The following is a 25,496-nucleotide window of genomic DNA, read 5'->3' as shown; positions in this document are numbered from 1 at the left end:
TGAAAGGATGAGGCGTGCGAGAGTTTTAGATTAAAGTAATGAACTATTAGATTTTATGATAACAGTGGTGGCTACGACCAAAACACATTTTATCCGCGACGCCGAAATTCGTTCTTCTGCGAGATAAAGGCGACGACGGCAAGAAAATATTTATCGTAAACCATGACTGGGCTAGCAGCAACTTACTGCTTCTATGCTATAGATATATAATATGATATAATTAAATTATTATGCTTTTGGAATGTTTTTTTCTTCTTTTTTCTTTCACGTAGTACTAATAATGCTGCTGCAGCATTTTTTTATGTCACTTTCTACTCCCATTCAACAATAATTATCCCCTATTGCACATTTTTGTATCATCAGGATTTCATTTTCTATATCTTGGTTATTTTTTATAAATTAATAAAATATGTTCATTGTATTTGCAACAATTTTGGTCTACGTTTTTCTCGGCTTTATGTCACATGTGTCATATGTATATGAATATGTATATGTATATGTATATGTATATCATATGTCATCATCGGTCCAATTTTAATATTTTCGATAAATGTTTAATAACGATATATTTTATCCGTTTCTTTAGTCTACAATTTTTACACTACCTTTAAAATTTTAATATCGATTTTCTCTACAGTAGATGATTCTATCATATTTTTCAATATTTTTCAATATGTTTTGATTAATTATAATTTAATGATTGCCATTGCCAGTCGTTTAAAGTGTTTTATTGCAGGTATTTGGTCACGACGAACCGCAATCTCTGATTATTTTATACAGTTACCTATGTTGATCATTTAATTTGAAGTTTTATATTAAAACATAAAGTTTGAATTAATTATCATTCATATGATATTCAATGACTTAATTATTTTATGTTACAATATATTTAATATTAAAAATTAGCATGCTGTGTGGTTTGTTTCGAGTGTACCTAGTAATGTTTTATTAGTTCACTTAATAAATGGATGGGTTAAATTTTAATTAAACCAACAGTAATTATTGTTTTCGAAAAATGTTTCGATTGCAGGTTGCCTGCCCTATCGCTTTGAATATTTTAACCTTCTGTTAATAATCTATAATTACTTTTAAAATCAATGAATTGACAATATCTAATAACCAAAAATCATTAATATTACAAGCTGATATTAACCATTCTAACGTCTTATAAGTCGATGCCAACTTACAATGGTATAGTTCTTACGAATAATGGTTTTTATTGAAACAATTAAAGCTAATGTGTTTTCGTTTTTAATATCCATGCTAGCCGAAATTTATATTTAAATACACTAGAAACGTCTATAAGAAATAATATTCATTAAGTATTTTTAACTAATTTTTCTAACTTAAATGAGAATTTGTAAACTGTCAAGCATTTAGGCTGTGTAACAATTTTTACCGAAATCTTTATAGAAAAATCTAAACAATTGAAATTCCCATAAATAGTAAACGATTAGAATAAATATTTGAAAAATGTAATTGTCTATTTTGAAAATGATAATTAAAATAAAGTGGAATTTTTCAAATTTCCAAGATTAACATTATCAATATCACAACAAAATATTAATATTTTTCTTAACTATAATAATGGATCATAAAAGTGAGGTGGCTTTAGGGTAAACTTTTTATTAAATTTCAGTAAAATAAATTTGTAATTAATTTTCAAGCTAAAGGTATGAAAATTAAAATATTAGATATTTTTTTACCACAATAAATTTACATATTTTGTGATTTTTGAATTCTTGAAGTTGAAACAATTTTTTTTCTACCTATACAAAGTATCAAAAGATACAAACAGAACTTTTCATTGTAAAACTATTACATTCATCGCTGAGCTTACAAATCTAAAATTATGCAAAAAATCTAAATTTATTAAAATTTAAAATACAACAAGATGTAATATAATGATTAAAAAAATTGTGTTTTATGTTTTCATATTAACATAGCTTTAGTTATCTGATATACCTAATTATTTTGAAACAGCCATTATTTTAGTTTTTGGTTGTACCTATCTACCTATAATTTCATAGATTTAATTCAAAATTGTCCATATAATTAAGACTGTGGTATCAAATATTTTATTGATAACGTATTAGAACCGTTATAATATTAACTATTAAGTCTCAATAATATACCGGTTATCAATTTATCATAAAATTAAATATGAGGCTGTAAAAATATTCCATAAATTTATAATATTATTTTACTAATGACATTTTATTTCGTTACTTATAAGTTATAACTATAGTACTCATGCGATGGCTGATGGTTATTACTTATTATTCTTCCAGGCAGATATTATTATAATACTAGTTATTACTTAATGGTTAATAGGCTTTGCATCTTATGGATTTAATCTAAAAATAATAATACGGTTGCCGTCATTATAACTTATAACATTAGGTATATCTGCACAGTTTTTGGTGTTTATATGAAAAATACGTGTATACCTACATAGGATCTTTGATATTAATATAATAAAGATATCTGGACATTTATATTGCACCACACCATATTTATTATATTAGCATGGAATCGAATAACTGATTTAAAGAAAGTACTAAAAATAATTATTATTTTACTGTAAAATAATTTGGTGGTATAATTATTTTCACTGTGTTACAATACACAACTAATCTAAATCTATTAAAGCCGACAAAGCCGTAAATTCAAGTTACACAAAACAATATTTAGCCTAAAAGTAAAGATAAATATTCTTTGCTAGGTATAATTGTTTTTATAATGTATAGTTATCAGGTACAATTTTAAATTGTTGATTATTTATAAGAAAATATTTAAAATGTATGCGAATGTTTTGGGGTGCAATTGATTTTTAGTAATAAACGATGACATATTTAATTTAAATATTATTTAATGTAAAGAAAAAATACAGTATGTTTGAAAAAACATATAGTTTTTAAAATAAACAATATCATATTTTGGTTTTTAAACCTTAAAACTATAGGTTGGTCGTTGGAAAATAAAAATGAATATTGTTTTCAATTGTGATCGATGTTGATTATATTTATGTAATAATTATCAATAAACGCTCTGAATTTCTCTCTTCTATTTATTATTCAATAAGTTAAGTTGATTATTGAATGGAGTTAAAGAATTTAGAATATAATTTATATTTTGGCGACATTTTAATTTCACTAATACTAATGGTCTTAGTTATCGAAGCATAAATTTATAATTTTAGGCCAATAAAAAAAAATTTACTCACATAATAATGAACGTTTGTAATTGTTTCAAGATAATTCTATAATTATTACATTCATGGATTCTTACGAAAAAAAATATCAAGTTAATTTATTTTTTGTGTATTATTATCGAGCTGAAATTCTGTCAAACATAATCTTGCTGTATAGTTAAGTCGTCTTAGTGATCGAATAAATTTATTATTATATATTAAATTCACTTAAGGATTATAGGATATAGCCGTCTAGTTGGATAAACGGACGTGTTATTTTGATATTATAAGTTAAGAGAGTCAGCCCGCTGAAACGATTTATACCAGTTGATAACTATACAGTTTTATGGTTTCTGGGTGTACTATAATATGTCTCAATCTTGTAGTGCTTAGGTGGACATTACATACCAATGGAATTTACCGTAAAAACACGTTTTTATGTACAATAATGGGTTATGTGAATTTGAAATATTATTATTACTAAGGTTATAATGTCTGAACTGTCGACATGAGAAAGTTCAACTGCTATTCTTGAATTCTTCATTCGTGAGTTTATCTTTAATTTCCTGGATATTTTTTGATGTTTTTACTATAAAAAGGGAATAAAAAAAAACTGGTCAATGGATAAAATGGTCTAATTGTGATATAAGATTGTATTTAAAAAAAGGGTTATTTCAAATAAAGTAGAAAATAAGTAATAACTCTCGGTTTGTATAAGTAGTGAAATTTATTTTAGAAGTGAAATATCAAATTTTCAATAATATGTCTTTTATGGTATATAATAATAATAATAATATGTTCTATTGACATAATATTGTTTGTTGGGTAGGTATCTACCGTGAGTAAAGCAAGGTCATATTATTGTTATTCTTATTCGTTGTACAAATCGGGTGTACCTATATGTATTATTTATTTTTTTTTAGTTTGGAACTTAGAATATTGAGGTGCCATATGTAATCCTTATGTGACATGTTTATTGCAGGTGACCTATTCATACTAACCAATACTCAGCCCTAAGTAATTTATGTGATATTAAATTGTCTCGATTCGACAGAAGGGATTGTTGGGGTACACAATAAATTGATGTGGTGAAGAGACGTCAAACACGATTATACTTGCCGCATTAGTAAATGCTTGAAGTATGAATAGATTCAAACGTAAAACCAATGAAGTTTTCTTACGCACTCTCTTTTTCTTTTCTTTTTTCTATAAAAACAGGTTTATTTATGTTACTGTGATTTTTTTCTTTAAAAAATTGTTTACATGAAAAAAATTAATTTGCTCCCAAGAAATCTAAAATAACAAAATAATTTATTTAAAATATATTAAATGAAAAAAAAATGCTGAATAAAGTGCATGTAAAATAATTCGTTTATGAAGTAAAAGGTACCAAGTAAATGTATATATATATGTTACGGTAAAAGATGAATATTGGTGAATGTCGTCATTCTCCGGTGAATGACGTCTTTTACCAAATTGATTCGATTATGTAGGTAAATGATGTAAAAAACCAAATTTTAAATTCAAATGTACATCTTTCACCGGTCATTGATGTAATTTACCAAAACTAGTGGTAAATGATGATAAATCTCAAATAATACACTGATTTTTTTACTATAGGTAGGTACTATTTATAATAATGATTTATTATTAATACAATTTTTATTTGTACAATTTTGGTTAACATGACATTTTGAATTGCACAACATTTCTGCTGCACTGCAATCAATTTTTTTAGTACCACAACCAGTTTTGCAGTTGCATCGATTAAATCCTTGATGACCAGCATTCCATGTCCTGCTGCAGCTTCTCTTAATGTTATTTCCCTGTCTTTAATTTTTTTCATGGCTTCATCTAGCTCTAGAAATTTTTCTTTACACGGAGAAATTTGTGCTCGTGTATATTTGTGTTTCAACACCCCATATTCTGTACCTGGTTCAAACATTCGGGTATTTATTTAATTTAAATTAAATAAACATTATCAAATTAAAATTACCTTACATAATTTATACATGTCATCTTCACATGAAATAATAACAGCAAGTAAATTACGCGGAGAACCACGTGCTCTATCAACATCTAATATTGGGACACGAACAGTTGTACCGACATCAAGCTTTGAAATTTTTTTTAAACATCATTCTTCAATTAAACTGGTGATTGACGACAATAACCGGAGAATGTCTGCATTTACAACGTTTACCAATTTTTAGGTAAATGATGTCATTTACCGGGGAATGACGTCTTTTACCACGTTTACATCATTCACCGTAACATATATATATTATATATAGTTTAACACATTGTCAGATTTCTTTTACATCAACTACCAAGCGTATCTGTACTTCCAACGACAACGCCTTCGAAACTTATAAAACCATCTCATTGTAACCAATATAGGTAAACGATATAATAATAAAACCAGAAAAACAGAAAGAGAGAAAGAAATCCAATAAAACTACGTAACGAAAATGTAAAATGAAAAGAGTCCGAGAATGAACGATAAACTTTTTCTTCTAGTAAATCGAAACTGCAGGAGTAGGGCTGTATTGTTTTCCATTTAAATAATGAGTCAACAAAGATACTTCGAAGAGTGTATATATTAAAAAGGCTTATATACCGAACTAAGCTTTTATTAACCTTTTTCTTTATTTTATTTCAAATGAAAATGTATCAATTTGTTTAATTACGTTTAAGTTATACCTATACCTAATTAAAAATTGCTCTTGAGAAATCGAATCCACGTAATGTACGATTAAACAAAACGTGTTGATAATATATTTTAAAATTGAATACTTTTCCATCAATTCTTTTATCGTTTTTAATAACAACTAGGTACATTAATTATTGGATCAGTATTTCGAAACTCACGGTTTTAATTTATTGTTTTATCTTATTCTTTGTAGTTTGTTTACATCCATAGCAAATGTTAAATAAACAAAGTGTATACAACTTTCGAATGCAATTTAACATTTGTACAGTGAAGTGCATTCAACATTCAAATATTTGTTCAGTTTTTGCATTATCGATATACTTACTGGACAATATCTATTTTTGATATCTAAAAAAAGGGTGGCCAGGGCGTGGGTATGATTATACTTGTTAAAGAAACTACGGTGGTAAATACAGTGACTAAATATTGTATTATGTAACATAATATAATGCACCTGTATATATTACGCTGAAACTTAATATTGTGCAATGTAAGTACTAGAAAAAAATTGTTTAAAATTTAAATTCCTAATCTGCAAAAATAATAATATAATATATATAAAATAAACGCGAATCTCTGAATTTTATACCCTTGATATCAACTTAAACGAATTTCAAAGTGTGATATTTTGCTGTGATAAGTTCTTTAATGGATATCTTAAGTAGAGTTGACGGTTACTTGGATTTGAAGTGCATGATATAATACCTACTCGTATTCCGTTTCCATATTAAATTTATATCAATATATCTATTGTGAATGTGTAGACGTATAGTATAACAAAATAACAATAATAATAATAATGTAATACGTTATGGTAGTTGGTTATTTGGCATGGTTTTGAAAATCTGTAAAATTCATACATTAAGTATTATTTACTTGGGGCAAGTGTGTGATCGGAAAACGTAATGTTCATACATAATAATATTACCACAATACTTTATATTGTCACTTATCACCATTAGTACGGCGCACCGCTATATAATACAACATTATAATATTATGTATACAATTGATTTTAACTTTTAAGCGTATTAAATAAAGCATTTCAAAATATTTTATCACTTAGGTACTTATAGTTGAATGCACATTCAATTTAAAATTTTAATATTTACTTTTTTCAATAATTCACAAATGTTCTTATAACATCTTTATTTCCAGCTATAGGTATAGCGAAATTTTTTTTTCATATCGAAATTACTTGATTACTGATTAGTAGTTGCGATATTTTACTTTGGAGTTTAATTAATGCATTCGGTGAGTATAAAACAGGAAATCAAATGCGATAGAGTTCATTACAGTCATTAAAAGTTTCAAATTTTGATTTTTGTTTTTAATTTTATCTTTAGAAATGAAATGTTCAGTTCGATTTAAAAACTTTGAGTTTTATTCTTGAAATGCGGATAAACATAATATATAATGTATATAAATTTAGTTTTACTACATTTGTCGGAATTAATTATACCTAAAATAAATTTGTGGTGGAAACCACACATGTTTATGTTTTTATACTCATAATTTTTCTTCTATGTTTTTTTACTCCTTCCTACAGACCTTAGAAAACAGTATTACAATTCTAATTTTTGTTCTTGTATTTTATATAGTTTATTTAACTGATGTTGTTCTTTTGCGATAGATTGGAGGATATTTACGATTTGCCGAACGCAACTATATCGAGTGCCAAATAATTTTGAACTTGGCAAACTAGTAATTTTAAACTAGATATTGAGAACTATAAAAATGTTTTATTTATGCGGTTATTATACACCACACCTCATAATTATTTTATCTTGTTCACTACTTAGCTATATTTGTACCAACTTATTCTAAATTTATTATGACGGTTTATTATATAGTCTCCCTCGTATCTTGCGTGTAAATCAATAGTTTGTTTGGCTTCTACAAACCTGTTTTTAATTACCTAATTAAATTAGTTTATATTATTAAAGAATATAATATAATACAATTATACTTAAAATAATAAATAAATAGGTACATATTTTTAAATTTTAATATTATTATCAAAGGTATAGGCTAAAGGATACTTATTTATTCGAGTATAGGTAGGTTGATTATTATGAAACTTTTAATAATTGTTTCATTGGAATGCGTCATATATACTCGTATAGTCAGCTTAATGTTTTTAGTTCAGATTCTAGAGGTTATTGGATGACTATTAAATAATGACCAAACTCATATTTTTTCCTTTTTGAATGCAATTAAACTGTACTTAGTGTATTTTGTATTTTACGTCACAGATAGATATCCTACACCGCAGACTTGTATTTTATAAGACGTTTCTTGACGGTTTGTTTTTTTTATAAGCCGTTATTTATTTACAAAGAATCCTCTGACAAGAAAACAAAAAGTGTTCGTAATATTCGTAATCGAATGCCAACCGCTGATTGGGACATTGGGGGCGGGGTTGTTCTGCGAAGTGTTACGCCAGTGTTGTTTGCTAATTTTTTACGCCTCCCTAATATGGCCTGCCTGCTAGATGGATGCTCCCCCCGCCTTTGACTACTTTTGTATAACCGTATCATGAGTGTGCTGTGTGCATGCTATAGTCGATAAAAATTGTAGACGGAAAACCACATAATACTGATATTATAATAATAATAACAGCGACAATATAAAAATAATTATACGGGACGAGTTCGTGGGAAACGCTGCTAGATAGCAGTTGGAAGTAAAGTTTCAGAGTAGGTGGTTTTTTGAAAACGGTCGATTGGATGAACTGGTTTTGGTATATTATGTAGGTACTAGGTACCGCGTCATCGATGGTAGTGATGATGATTATTATGATTATGATGATGATGATCTAAACGGATACGGCCCCTATAATGAGTTCACGTTGCTGAAAGTAAAATAATCTGACTGGAAAAATTATATTATTACATGAAAATTATTACATAAATAACAAACTCTCAACAAGTTAATGTTTTAATTATATGAGAGTCGAGTTAACGAAATATTTCTTCTAAGCTCTTATTTCCCGTGACTTTATCAGATTAAATACCAGGGATGAAGTTTTAAAAGTATACCAACCTTCAAAATAATTTAAAATAAAATATAACAAAAATAGATGATCTATTCATTTTAGATTTTTTCTAACTATAATTATAATATATCGTTTCAAATAATTTGTTTATTGAAATGTAATTATATATTTTTGCATTCATACATTTTCGTAATTATAGTGAATAATATTGTACTGTATTGTAAATGTTGAATAATAGGTAAGTACCTATATGAAAATATGGAATAAATCAAAAATGTTCAGACAGCCATTTTTGAAAAGTTTGAAATCCCTTCATGTTTTAATTACTGTAATTAATTTCAACGTTCATTGTATGATGAAATGTTTCAAAAAGATAATTTTACCTTGTTTTAATTTGATGCATTAGTAATATTAATTTGGTTTTTAATTTTCGTTACATTTTATATCCAATATGCATTGTACACATTAAATTAATTAAATACACATTGTTCATAAATTTTATGAACAATTAATATAAGTAGCTCTATTATATGAGTTAGATTTATCTAGTACGTTTTTCTTAAATTTCGTTGAAATTATGTTCACATTAAAGCCGATTTCTTACGGTAATAAAATCGTAAGGTCTTTCGCATCGAGGAATCGTTTGACACGGTCGCTTGTCTATACTTTATTGTCGTCCACTAGAGCGGGACATTATATTAAAGACGGGGGAAAAAAAAGAAGAAGTGTATATTAGCAAAAAAATTATCATTACCTATACCTAATTTATTTAGATTAATGATCCGTTAGTGTAAAAAAACAGATACTGAGATATTTCAAAGGAAAAGTAACGGATGTGGCAAATCAATAGGTTACGGTCTTTGTATTTTGTTGTTGCAGGTTAAATATTAATTTCGTTTTACACTATACAGAATATTTTGTTTAGCAATTGGAAAAATTTCTTTTGACATGATGTTTATTTTATTTGATTTATGGTACAAATGTACAATATTCATCGTAAAAATATAACTCCTTTATATATATATTCTTTATATAATCTTCCCCAGATCCCCAAAGTAATAACTACATTAAAAAGTAATTTTTAAACATTTATGATTTTTAATATAAAATTAATCTTGGTAATATAATTAAATATGATTTGTATTAAAATTAATTAACTTTTAATAACCTTTTAAATCGTAAGTATTTATTCAATATTCGGTGAAAAATACAATATTCAAAAATTGATTTTGTTAAATGATTAAATATGATTAAAATATGAATGATTTTAAGAATGTTCAAAAATAATATTATTCCGATATTTCAATATTTCGTATCTATATTATAAGATAGGTACTTACATATTATAATTTAATAAAATCAACACAACTATTACTACAATATACAGTAAACTCGCGATATAACGAAATTCGATATAACGAAAATCTCGATATAACGAAATAAAACTACTGGTCCCTTGAAAATATCGCGGTATAACGAACAAATGTAATGTATTTATGTCCCCTCGATGTAGCGAAGCGTTTTTGATCAAAACTCTCGCGATGTAACGAATTTTTATAAATTTGAGCTTTCTATTACGAATTTTTAATTTTAATTAAGATAAGATACATGTCTCTAGTGTATAACTCTATGAAAAATATATAAAAATAAGTATGTTGCTATTAGTGCCTATTATCACATTACGAATTTTTTCTGATGATTATCATGCGATTGTACACTCAAGTACAGTATCGCATTTGATATCAGACTTATGTCGATTAGTGGCTCTACGCAAATATAATATATTTTATACATATGTATACGAATAATAAAATTATTAAATAAATATGTACATACATATTTGTATTTTATTGATTTAAATTTTGAATTTTTGTTTTAAATCTCGTTATAACGAATTCAACTGGTACCTATATTCTCTTGATATAACGAATTTCGATGTAACGAACTTTCGATATGACGAATTTTTTTCTCGGTCCCTTGAAATTCGTTATATCGCGACTGTAATATAAAACATACCTATTGATAATACCCAAATTTACAATTATTATTCTTCAAAAATTTCAATTTTATATGTTAGGCATTAGGTATGAAAAAATACTCAATTTTATTATACAGTTTCCTGTAATAAAGTCCATGTTTTGAATAAGTCATATATGTATTATCTGTTTAATGATATATTATAAAGTGCAGTATACTTATATCTGTTTTAATATTTTGTGTATTTCCTGATGAAATAGTAAAGTACCTACATATTTTTTAAAGTCTAAATTTTCCTAGAAATAATATCTTATAATTTGTAAAAAAAATGTATTGCATACATATTTGAACGAAGTTCCGCATGTAATTATTAAAAATTATTAATTAATTTACCTCCAGCATGATCACCGTGTGACCTGGCTATTTAGTTGATGTAAGTGTTGCGATCATTCACGTTCGTCAATGATTACTCGTCTCATCGTTCATATTGCAATTTCCTCCAATTGCTTCGGAAAATTAACCCAATAATCTCGAAATATTATGACAGTGAGGGAGGATGGAACGAGGAAAAAACGCGAATTCCATAGACACCATTAGTGATTTATCGTCGAGCCCGAAAATGGTATTTACACCTCGGGCTTTGTGTAATAACCCGTTCGTGCGTTACCGAGTGTGAGTGAGAGAAAACACAAAGATCATCAATTTTCGGAGTCGACTTTAGTAGGGGTTTCATATATATACACACAAGCGTACATACGCACACCTACACACGCACACATAAGTACTAACGACGTAAACGTCTAATAAATTACTCTCGGGCTCCCTCTAATACCTTCGGGAAGAACACCCATAAATATGTATGTAACTTATCATAGAGCAACTGGGTTATTGCCAGTTAAAAACGGTATGAATACATGGGAATTAATAAAAACATTCATACATATTATGGGTAACCAATCTCTGGATAAGAATGAGCGACGTGTCCTGAGGGCGTAATCCTTTTAACAAAGACATACATAATATGGGAACTGTTTAAATATCATATTGTATATATTAGAATAACACATAACAATAATCAATTGTGATACTATATAATGTAGGAAATAAACCTGTGTTAAACATGTTATTCTCACATAGCATAAAATAAAAAAATATTTTAATGTCTACACAATATTAAGTATGCACGCGTGTCGTGTATAAAATTAACTGAAAATAACAAGTATGATATTTTATTGAACAATAATAAAGTTAAAAGAAATTAAATGCCCTATTTATTAAGTATATATCAACTAAAAGGTTTTAAAATATTTTGAATATTCATCTATAACTTAAATTATGTGTAGGTATAGTTTTTTTCTACTTGAAAAGTTTAAGATGAACTGTTTAATATTACAATGTTAGGTATAATTCATATCAATAAATAACTATTTGTAAGAAAATAATATATGTATTATATAAAACTATATTATATGTATAAGATATATACATATATAGTAGCATAGTAGCTTATTAAAAGTTCATCGTACATATTAGAGATCTTAAGAATTATGAACTACTTTCAATAGGTAATAGTAAATAGTGATCAAAATTAAATCTATTCATATCTATGTATAAGATGTGTTACGATTGATGATGACATGCTCACCTTTTAAACAATTATTGTTGTTAGCATCCCGTGGTTTTAAATTCGTTTTCATGATGAAATTCTCTAGCTCAATATAATTTATTTTCTGTCAGATTTACTTACTTCTACCTTTCTAGGCGATATCCCAAAAAACCTAAATTTTATTTCCTGGTGAAGTAAATTTTATTCGTAAATATTTAATTCAATTATTTTGTATGATTTAACTGAAAATCTATTAGACATGAGTTTATATTGTATTAAAAACTTCATAATATAATTTTTTATCATTTTTATCATAAGTCGTTTAGAGATAGTTTAAAATAATATACAATCATTCAATTGGTAGATTAAATGTAGGTCCCAAACGTGATGTAGAAGAAAAAATCTATTTTAATTGTTCGTTGTAATATTTAGTGAAAAATATTAATTTAAAATTAAATGTAATTAAATAGTTATAAAAGTGTTATTGTAAAAATGAAATTTTATTTAATCATGTAGGATCATAAAAAAAAACTTTTCATTATTAACATCAATTATTTTTCAGTTTTTTTTTGATGGCAGTAATTGGAATTCTTTTTAAGTTCTAACGTACAGCTTTTGTCAAATTATTCTTGTAAGCACTGATTATTTAAAGCACTTTCAAAAAGTTAAAAATGAAAGTTTTCGAAAGATGAATCCCAATTATATTAGCCAATAAAGTAGACTCCAAAGAGGTCTTCCTTTTTTATTTGAAATGGGTTTTAGAACATATTTTTTAGCTTAAAGGTATATATGCTGTGTGCTTATTTAGTGGGTATTAACACTATTGTTTAACTTATGAGAATCACACAATATACATATATATATTTATAGTTAGTGTGTTTAACGACTAATAGGATGTATAATTATTAGAATTTAGAGATATGGAGCTATACCAAGGTACTTGTAACTGGTTAAATAATAAATATGTAACAATAAAGTGTTTCTGTTTAGTGATTAATTAGAAAAATGAATTCAACCACAAAATCTAATATTTACACGCCTAATAAACCAAAAATGGTTTCTTCTGCTGCAGTAAAAGCGGACGAGAGACTTGTGCGTTTCCGTAATGGAACAAATTACGACAAAAAAAGTCTTCACTAAAACGTTAAAACAAGGTTACGTGTGGACGGTTTTAAAATATGCGAAACATGTATTTTCAAAAATGCTGCATCTCTTTGAAGTATTGTTTTCAATTGATTTCGGTTAACCATGACCCCTTGTTAGAGTGTCGAGTGGTATTTAAAAAAAATTCATATGTCAAGCATCCTACGATTGTCGCGGCTAACTCACACAATTTTTATTATTAGATTATCGCTGCTACAACATAATATAACAGTATCACCTGACTACTATAATGATAAAAAATTGTAACTTTTTATTTATTATACGGCCGTTTATCACGTTTTTTTTAATAAACGCCAGCGGGGAACGAGAAAAACAAACATAATCGCGGTAACGTGCGCGTCCATGATATAACAATGCGCATTGTCCAGAATATTACAATAATTCACTAGGTAGACGTGCGGAAGATTTTCGGTACCAAAAGATTTAAAAATAAAATATTGTATAGTAGAATATTATTACGATGTAGGTACTGACATGCTACCTACAGATATAGGTACCTTCGTGATGTATGCGTGTATCAGCTGACAGAATGTCTAATAAAAATTCGTTCGAACTAAAGTATGAAAGACGTACGTCGGTCGAGCGTGTACTGCATTATTTTAATATTGTATTTCTTATATTATTATTATTATTATTATTAAATACGCGTATCATTCGAAAGGCCGCCGCTTGTCTCCAAAAACAATAATAATAATAAGTGATATAATAACATATACCATGGACATGTCAAGGCGCTGTTTCGTATAACCTAACCTAACCCATAGCTAGGTTTAGGTCTTGATCATATTATTATCATCATCGTTGTCGTACATTATATTATTATTATACGTCATAATGTGTAAACGAGTACGAAGTCTGACATTACGCATATTAAATCTATAAGTATATACTTTGTATAGTTCTTTTACCCACGAAAAGATCCTATTTAAATGTGAAAGAAAAAATGAGGAAAAACCAAAAACAAAAGAGGTGCACTATAAATTTTATATTGAATACATATTAGACGTTTAACGTCTGCGGGGGAATCTTGAAAAAAACGAGTACGGAGCCGAAGGCAATATCTCCGCCGCCGCCGCCGCAGTCGCGTACCCACCCACTTTGCAGACACCCAGATAATTGCTATATTCATGTACACACATACAATACCGACTGTACCGAATGTGGTCGTACCGCTCGTAACACACGGTATTCTAACTATTACGTGGCGGCGTTCGCTAATCATACGGTTCTTGTGAAATGGTTTACGTTTTTTTTAGAAGAAACTATATTATGATATGATGTAAGCATGGTGTACAAGGATTTAGGATAGGTATACTGGGTAAAGTAACTAAGGAATTATTTCAATTATAATATACATATCTATTAATTTACGTTTTATATTATTTTGTTACATAAACGCGAGTTTCTAGTCTGTATAATAATAATATTATAAAATTATTTATTTATTTGTAGGAAGTATCAAATACGGGTATATGCCCTCTTACAAAATATATTTTATAATAATTTAATGAATAATAGAATGAATACATAAATAGTAGTTAAAGTTACAAATAAGCAAAAATTAATAGTATTATAAAAAAAATATAAAATAAAATAATAATTAAAAAAATTAACAAAAACAATATAATATAATATTATGTAATGGCAACAAATATATGTGTTTTGGGGATCTTACATTTTAGGTCATTTTACACGGTATGTCACTACAACCGGTGCTATTATAAACGGTTTGTATTGAAAATATATTATAATATACAGTATATATATACTTATAACTTATAAGGGTGCGCCTATAGTAATACCTATACCGATTATATTTATGTAAACCACACACAGTTTTCTGCTCCGTCATGTGTGGTTTTAATCTCCTTTATTTTAATATACATAAAACAATATTATATTAAATTTCTTTACTCTCCTTCGTCATTATAATTTTATTCTTCTCACTTAACACAGAATAATATGGTCTTATCGTTTACTCGTATCAAAAGCGCGTGCTCATAAAATTCGATGAAAATTATTATTAGGCCTGACTTGAAGCATATAGTAGTTATTATAAATTTATAGCATATATCCACGCCCTTAAGGAATATAATATACGAATAGCTATCAGTGTAATAATATGTGTTACATAATATGTTGTTATACAGTGTGTTCCGTTGAAAGATGGTTTTTAGATAAATTTGTTGGTTAGGGTAGTGAGTATATCGTGTCGGAATTAATAACAGCTACACTCTAAGTTGCTATATACGGGTATTTTACTTTGCGTGGTTACTAATATTAATTAGTTCAATACTAGCTTATAGAACCGACACAAGTATGCGGGAAAATAAAATAAAATATAATTTTCTCAAGATAAAATACCCGTAATTCATCTTTCACCCTTTTTAATTCGCAGTAAGCGAAACGAAACTCATGCACAATGCGTATCATATCTGTAAATTTTCCAAACTTTATTAAATTATCTTTTGATATTTAATTTATTTAAATTAGTTTCAACTACGCATATAATAGCTACAGAAATTGATATAACATAGTAAAATTGGCTGCAGTAGCCAAGAATAAACTGTTAATTTTCGTAAATTATTTTAATATATAGTAAACTAATATGGATTAAAAATAAATAAAAATTTTTTTGTATAATCAATATTTCATTCGAAAATACACTAATCTATTACATGTTTTCGAGTTCTACTAAAACAAATAGGCGAATAAAAAAGTTGAACATAGATTAGACTGGTTCATCTAATTTTAAATGATACATTTTACAAAAATTTAACAATTGTGTTGTTTAGTTTCAAAATTGTATTGAGTTGTTTGTCAGCTGTCGTAGATATTGTTTCACATATACTTGGGAATTCTCGAAGTATTTTCTCTGAGTAAAATCATATTTAGTTTGATCTAGTATATGGAAATACCGCTCAAACCCGTTGAACCCTATATAAACTACGTAAAAGCTAACAGTTCTTAAAGAGGAATTACACCAAATTTTATAATTTTTGATTAGGTAAACTAGCAGGATTAAATTACTTAGGATTAAAATCATTCATTTTACGAAACTTTATGAAAAAATAAAACGTGATCACTATTAATTCCAAAAGTTTATATAGGTAACTCCATATTGTATGGACCCCTCAATATAATATATTAAATGTATGTTTGATGCGGCTATTGTATAATATTATATTGAATTATGTACGTTAGACGGATTATTTAAAATTATTCTCAAATTCTTTGTTGTCAGATAATTTTTTCGTTAAAACCAATCACTAAATAAAATAGATTAAATTGCCATTGTGTAGCTATAATATTTTGTTTACAATGAAGAACGTAGTCACACGCAATTTTTATGTTTAGTTTTAAATGCATGTACAAAAAAAATATATTATATATGTATATATATATATATATATATATATATATATATATATATACATATAATAACGCTAAGACTTGTCTAGAACGTAGTGATTACATTTTTTTTTAAAGGAATTAGAAAATCACAGTACCTATATAAGCATCAACGCTATAATTTTGAGTAGAATAATATGAATGTGACTGTAGTTGTGATGAACAATCTAGTTAATAATTGGTTAAATACGTTCAGTGTCCTTGGGATAGCGACTAACCTCCGTAATGAGTGCCTAAGAATAGATTAGACGGTTAATAATAATAATACTTGTGCCTAAATAATGTACTACTACCTAAGTACCTATATTCTATAATAAAGTGTGGCAGTGTTTTTAAGCTGTATTTGTAGGTATTTCTGATTTATTCATTAATAAGACTCATATTTATTACAAGTAATCGATAAGCTAAAAATTAACTTCTTTATAAGTGTATGTCTATAGCAGTGAATAACTATCAAATAATGCATATTCAAGGTTTTCGATATAGGTATGATTATCATTAATTACTATATACACATATTAATATATTATATACAATATAAATATTATACTACATTTCAATTAACACATAATATTACAGTTTATTCGTCATAGTAGGTAATAGATACCTAAGTATATTTTATACAAATTCGTTAGAAATTCAAAATAATTATATTTATATTTTTACCATCGTAGATGAGTTTTTTTTTATCCAAGTACGTATAATTATTTTTAGTTTCAGATAAAGTAGGTATACATTTACAGTAATGTTACATATCGTTGGAAAATTACAATAAAATATGTGCTTGTTTAATCAAACGTATGAACTCCATAAAAACGAAGTGTTTTTCCATTTGCTTCGCATTAAGGTATATAATATTAATCTGATGAACGGTTGACTGACTCAAAGCAACTGATTGCAGAGAGCATTAACAATATTTTTCTCACAAACGTGTTATATATACTTGAGTTTTTCCCTTCTTAACGTGTGTGTTTTAAAGTATTTTTTTTTCAATCAAATAGTTCGGCTTTTGATTTGCGGTTTCGTTTCATTTCATTTTTTTTGTCGTTTCGTTCAGCTTTCAAAGGTCCACTCGACGGCGGCGGCACTATTTCTGAAACGATTAAATAAACCGAAACACATATACCAATACAAATTATCGCCTTTGTAGGCGCGAACGCGGTCCGTTGACAAAATGATTACGATCGACATCGTTTCCTTTGTGTACGATTCTGACATGCACTAAAGCTTGATGGCTTTTTAGAAGTACTCAAACCAGTATATAATATGTCAGGTACTGGTGAAAAACTTCCGTTAATGATTCATAATGAATTCTCTTTAAATCGAAAACCATATATTACATATCAGTGTATCACATGAGTTGAAATGTACTTGCGTACCTATATCCATAAACTTGATTGTGAATATTCATTACATACATCAAAAGCCATCGGATAAAAATATATTTCTCTGAACAATTCAAACACTGTGCATGATTATAATAAGAGAACATATAGGTATATATATTAAGTACGACTGTGATAAATTTTCTTCTTTGTGGACTTTTCACTAAAACTATAATATTTATATCTATATGCCTAAGAAGATAAATCGGGTTTGAATAAGTTCCACAATTTTTATTTAAAAAATCATCGAGTTGACACAAATCTTCACTCTAGTTCCACCCACGACGTAATATCTTACAATATATATTTTAAGTTAGATTTTGAATAAATATACATTATATACGTACGCTATAAACAAAATGTTTTTCATACTATATTTTAGTTATATCATATAATCGGATTTCCTAGGTGCATAAAACTACAATTCATCTAAGCTATATCAAAGTTATACGGTGGTATAAAAAAAGTTTGATAGTATAAACTTCCATAATTTCCGATTAAGCATTAACCACGTGTCAAAATAAAATGACAAATTTTTTTCAATGAGTTATCACAAATGTATTTAAAACTTATTGTAATATTATTAACTTAAGTAAAATGACATCTTGATTTCTATATATTGTCATAATATTATTCCGTTAAAAGTTAATTTGTCTAATGATTAGATAAATTTAATGATTAGACTCAAATTTATTATTTTTAAAAAAGAAAATAATTATTGAGTATAATAATATTTTAAATCGTTCAAAGTAATTTTGATGAGTTCTAAAATATTTTTACTTTTACACAATTAAATTAATGAAAAATTAAATTGTATTATTTTGTTATTTATCAAAACGAAATAATTAACTTATTTACATAATCAAATGCAATATAGTATAGCAAAAATATAATCATAGTCTGATAGTCCATTGGGATATCATTCATATTTGGCCTAAGTAAATGCTTTCGAGTTAATTACATTTATGAACGGGTGTGTCAACTCTTATTTGCAAAAGGTTATTTACATTTACTTTAGTATCAACTATATATAAATATATATAAAAGTATAGTGAGAATCGGAAAGCGTCCGTAACTATATACATAATTTTACATAATATATAAATATATCTAATAATACGATAAAAACAATAAATGTCATATTTAAAAAAAAAACAGAAATGCGTGTTTACCTAAGTAAGTAATTGAACTACTGAAAGCCGGCCGGTAAGTGCACTGTTCGTAAATAATATCGCGGGAGTAGAAAATTACAGTATTTTTCGTCGTTTTTATCGAAAAAAAAAATACACGACATATAGTTATTATTTACACGGGTGTGGCGACGATACAGTGGCGACACGGACTCGTACGAGGGTGAAAATATTTTCAATTTTGTAAAAAGGCGCACCAAAAGTGCAACGTTGGGTATTGAATGTCCTTTTTTATTTTAGTTTTACTGGCCAAACAGTACAAGACCAAATCGTTTTAACGTTGCGAGGCATAGGTCGTTGTAGCTTTATTTTTGGTTCAAACGTACAAGCGGCGGCCCGACTTTTGAATATTATGACGATGTATTATGTACGAACATAATCCGAAACGATATCGGATCGCACGTCAAACGAAATTTTGTTTGCGGGGGATGCAATACACACATACACGTAATATTTTTAAGGGTGATAGTGGGGGTTAGGGGGTATATAGAAGACGACAAACATGCTATATCATATATTTACTCGTAACACGAGCCTTTTCACAATTCACACACTCACATATTATATTATATACCTAGGTACATATCCTTTGCTGTTTTAATATTTATACATAATATAATATTATTATTGTGTATATGACTTGTACGGTACTGTGGAAAACTTATCCGAATCACGTCAGTCCCTCTATATGAGCTTCATCGCCATCTGCAGCCGGCTACGGATGGAGTATTTCGTTTTTACTGTTATATTGTACTCGTTTCAGTCGTTTCTGATTTTTATATTATTTTTCGACCGAAGAAAAATGAACTATGGCGCGGGCGACGACGGTTTGACGACTTTGAAAAACGATTCATCCTCCCATCACTACCCCTTGATACGCGTGTGGAATTTCTAGCGATCGTGACGCATGCGAAACCGTCGACGTTTGCAGACTCGCTTACACGATTCCGCCGCACCACGTGTGTGAATAACGATCTGACAAGGTGGAACGCGATTTCACCGGCAAAAGCTCCCCCTCCCACGAAAAACACATCCCCGCAGCAGTGTATGGCTTGGTGTATATAATAGTTGTAGTCGTCGGTTATTTTGACGAGCACAGATATTAACGGGAGCGCGTGGTTAACCCCAGCAATACGCTTTGTCAATGTGTACTACGCCTGCATTATACGCGTACCTACACCGATCTGTTAACCATCGCAATAAAAACTCATTTTTTCAATAACTATCAACGTTTTTTGAAATATTTATTTTCCATAATTTTAAAACGTTAAAAATTAATTTTTTTATAAATATATATATATATATATATATATACAGGGTGCGGCAAAAAGAACTCCCTGATTAAGGAAACTAATAAAAACCACCCCAAGTAAAATATAAAAAAAAAATTTATTTATAAATTGTACATATAATGTCATTTTATATTAATTTTTTTTTTTTAAATTATATCACTTAAGTGGCGGCCCTCATTCTCGATACACTGATTGAGTCTTTCACGGTAATTTTCTATGACTCTACGGGTCATTTCGGGCGGGATAGCAGCAATTTCCTGGATTATTACCTCCTTCAGAGCTTCCAAAGTTTGTGGACGATGTTGGTACCAAATTCGATTGTCCTATACATTGAACGGATCACCCCATATTATATATATTTACATGAATCGCGGGATATTATAAGTAGGACACGTGTGCGTCAGTCTGATAATAATAAATTTCCCAATCGAGTAGTTATATTATAATTATACTATAATTTCTTCTCTTTCGCTCTGGCACCGACCGTCTAGTAATAACTGTTTGATTATATAGTAAACAAAACTCGATTTTATCGAATTCAACACGATAGTATTGTACTTACATATTTTATTGTTTGTTCAGTGTATAATATTATGTTCTACAACCCTTTGACAGTCACCTATTGCAATATTTACCGGCTATTAATAATATAATATTATTAGGTACGATAAAGGGTTGGTTATCGTTACAAGTTTACACGTACGCCAGCCAGTGCGCGATACCGATGATAAAAAAAAAATAGGAAAAAAATCAGGTTTAAAATAATATATGCGACAGAAAGCATCATGTGTTGATCGCAGGCTTGTTGAGTTTTGTTTTGAATACTTTACGATGATTTGTCTGCAGTCAAATGTGTGTTTATTTCTCGTACATATATGGCGTCATTTAATAGTTGATTTTTGTATCACTCCGTACTCGAGATGATTTTTCCCCCAATATTTTAGTTATATATCACCATTATGTTGTACACTTAATACATTATTAATTCCTTTTTAAATTACTTTATGCTAGTTTTTTGGGGTAGTTTTTAGTTTATAGAAGCCAGAAACTTGTACAATATAAACTAATGAAATAACTCGGTGTACGTTATAGATTAATCAAGAACACTATATTAAGTTTTACTAATTAAACATGATTATTTTATGATATTTTGTTCAGAAGATTTTGACGTAGTATTTTTTTTTTTTTTTTTTTATTGAACGTTACAGTTTCGGCAGCATAGGCCATTAGCTTTGAGTTTTATACAATTATATACTTATAAATATTTGTAGTATTTTAAAAATAACTGTTGGCAAATAAAATTTTAAAATTTTAATATGATGTAAGGCAAATTGATTTTTATATTTTAATGTTGTATGATTATATGCATACAAAAACTTGAGAATGTATATTCTTGTTGACTATTATTATGTTTTATAATGATATATATGGTCAGTTTTAAATCACTAACTTTAATAATATAATAGGGCTTAGATATTTTTTCTATATTATATAAAAATATGAATAGCTATACTATATAGAAAGCTACGACATACAATTTTGCTGCACAATAAATGTAGATGTCTTAATATTCGATTCGACTGTTCACTAATTCTAACTGACAAATAACTGCAGTATGCAAATGTAAATGACCAGTAAAATAGTAAAAGTATCCAATGCTCGTAAATCTTATTTGAATAATGCTGTCAAATTAGATAGCCCGACACGCGTAGCGTTGAACGTACTAAGTTTGTTAGAACGCTATTATTCATATACTTTATTTGGTGTAATTGCATTATGGATATATATTTAGATAAATTATTTTTTCTTCTTACACTTCTCCTATATTAGCCCATTAAAACCGATAAACTAGAATTGATGATTGTTGAAAGTTATTTTGGAAACTAATTTAAATAAATTACACTACTCGCAGCGTTTGTAAACACCTCGCAACAATTTTTCAACAAACGCTATCGTGACAATAATCATAACAGTAATAAATATATGTATATATATATGTCCTACTGACAATAATAGTAGTTAAATTACCTAAGATATTTCGCGTTGTAAAGAATAAAATTATCATTTGTATGTATATTCTCTGATTTTGTTTGCTAAACACAGTGCTATAATATACCACGCACGTTTACAATTTATTTTTATAGACTTGCTCAATATTTCATACGCTCGGGTTTTATTTTTTTAAATATGAAAACGGGTTTTCACGATAAAACCAGAAAAAGAACGTTATTCTTGAAATTTCCCGTATCTTTTTATTTCGTCGGCTAAATTATCCGTGTACCCGCTTATCATTACGAGTGGCTTGGTGGCTGTACCGCACACGATGGCTATTTACACGATATATAGGTAGGATGAAGTGTGTAGTGGAAAAACGTTAAGCAACAAACAACCATCGGCACCGCAGCGAATTTTGTGCAAATTAACCGCAAAAACGGATCCGTTATCAACTCACGTTTGTATTATTACTATGTATTTTTTCATCTTCATTTTTACACCATCCCTTTTAGACACGGATGAGTACCTACTGCTAGCCATGTTTCATTTTCTCGTCTGGCCGTATCTTATGATGTATAACAGAGAAAACTATTTAACACTACGCGCGTAGAATATAATGATGATGATAATAATAACATTACAACCGTTGTTTTATATTTTTCTGTGTACAGGGTGATTCATGGAGTAAGTGGATCCCCTTTTTCTGCATCAAAAACAAAGTATCCAAAATTTTGTTTTTAATAATTTTTATACATACGACCTACTTATAAACTATATTATGCATTATGTTTTTCAAATGAGAACCTTCCTTTTTTGCCTTAAATTATTTATTCTGTATCACCATAGTACAAAAAATCTCAATTTGAAAATTATAGTTTGTACCTAAGCGTATTTAATAATTCTAAAAATCAGTGTCTAAATAAACATATTGTTACATGCAAAAATGGAGGTAAGCATGATAACTGAATTACCCTGTATATATAATTGTATGACTTTTTTCGGTGGAAGCGTGGTAGAGGAATCTACTTGAAAGGGAAAAAATGTACTAGGAATAGTGTGCGATATAAAAAATCTATGTTTTTTTCTTTCCCAAGTCACCTTCACAAGGTATATAATATATATATATAAGCTCGAAACAAGGAGTCGTAATTAAGGAGCATATAATTTCTGGGGGAAGGAAAAAACAAAACACAGCTAAAAGTTGCATCTTCTCTCCGTCTAGCAATAATAATTATACGTTTTTAATGGTGTTATTTGGATGCTGTGCCACGTCTAAATAGTCCCTGCCCGTATAATTGAGCAACCGTGCAAAAAATTCCAACTAAGAAATTACTCTAAAGTCACGTGGTTATTCTATTGGTTGAAAAATACCGACTATTGTATCTAACAAAAAGCACACTATTTAAAATATAAATATAAATTTTATTTTATTTAGTAAAGAGGTATATATTTTATATTATTTATAAATAATTATAAAAAAAATCAATTCAATATCTATATTATTTTATTTTACTTTGATCTAGGTAGATAGGTAGACCTATTGATATAGGTAGGTAAAACAATTCTTATGATCATAAATTATTTTTAATTACTACAAGCCCTGTTGAAGTAGTTCAAAAATAGTTAAATATTTATACAGTGACAAGTTAGACACTCATAAGGGGTACCTATACTACCTAGTTAATAATAATAATAATAATAATAATAATAATAATAACTATAAAAAAATCGATTATCGCATATTAAATTGTACTATCATGTAGTTTAATATAAAATTAGGTCATTACACGAGTAAACGATCGTATCAAATGCACCATGTGCAGTATACGATAACATTTTACTCTCGGGAACGATTGATATTTTGTTCACGGAACTCACCAGAGTTCATTATCCCGACAAAGCCTGTTAAGAACGATTCGGGCATGTTGGATAGCAAACCACGGCGCCCTTGGGATGTGTGCAAATGGCAAATTTGTCGATGAAAAATGTACAAAGAGTGGTTATCGATACGTCCACGACAGACCCGAGGCTGTAGATGTAGGTATACTACCACTGTACTGCACGTTAATCTGTCCATTAGTTGGATTTAATGGCTTAATTGGCTGCATAAGGTCTGGGCGTAGTCCCTGTGAGAATGACATTTTTTAACTTGACATATTGGGCGAAGTTACTGTTATACAAAAAACCATTAGGTGTTGTTTATTTCTTCTTTTGTTAAACCTTTAAACTGACATATTTATTACAAGTTTCTGCAGAACAAAATTTTTTTAATATTTCATATACGCGCTGAAATGTAATTTAATAACAACAACAATAACAACAGCAAAAAACAAACCAGGAAACTTGTGTACTGTTCATAAACGTGGGAAATTCATGTTTTATTTTTTGAAATTATGACTTATTTTTTTTTTAACAAAAAACCATCTAAATATTTATTTCGGTACGAAATTATTTACTATTTATGATTTTATTCATATTTTATCTTATTTTTGGAAAACCAAAAAAAAAAGATTATAATATATAATTAATATTATGTGTGTTTTATAATCATTCTATTGTTGATATAGGATTT

General features: G+C 28.1%; 1 protein-coding gene and 1 pseudogene across 3 annotated transcripts in view; one reads left to right on the top strand and one right to left on the bottom strand.

Moving 5' to 3' along the window:
* Window positions 1-25,496, top strand: part of LOC107172920 (band 4.1-like protein 4) — a 169,397-nt gene that overhangs the window by 23,464 nt on the left and 120,437 nt on the right. The window lies entirely within an intron of this gene.
* Window positions 4,819-25,496, bottom strand: part of LOC149056773 (uncharacterized) — a 32,997-nt pseudogene continuing 12,319 nt past the window's right edge.

This window comes from Diuraphis noxia, unplaced genomic scaffold (genome assembly GCF_037042655.1).
Source record: "Diuraphis noxia isolate RWA-SAM2 unplaced genomic scaffold, SU_Dnox_SAM2 contig0003, whole genome shotgun sequence".
NCBI classification, from domain to species: Eukaryota; Metazoa; Arthropoda; class Insecta; order Hemiptera; family Aphididae; genus Diuraphis; species Diuraphis noxia.
Note: the sequence above shows the minus strand (reverse complement) of the source record. Positions and strands in the feature narration are given on the sequence as shown.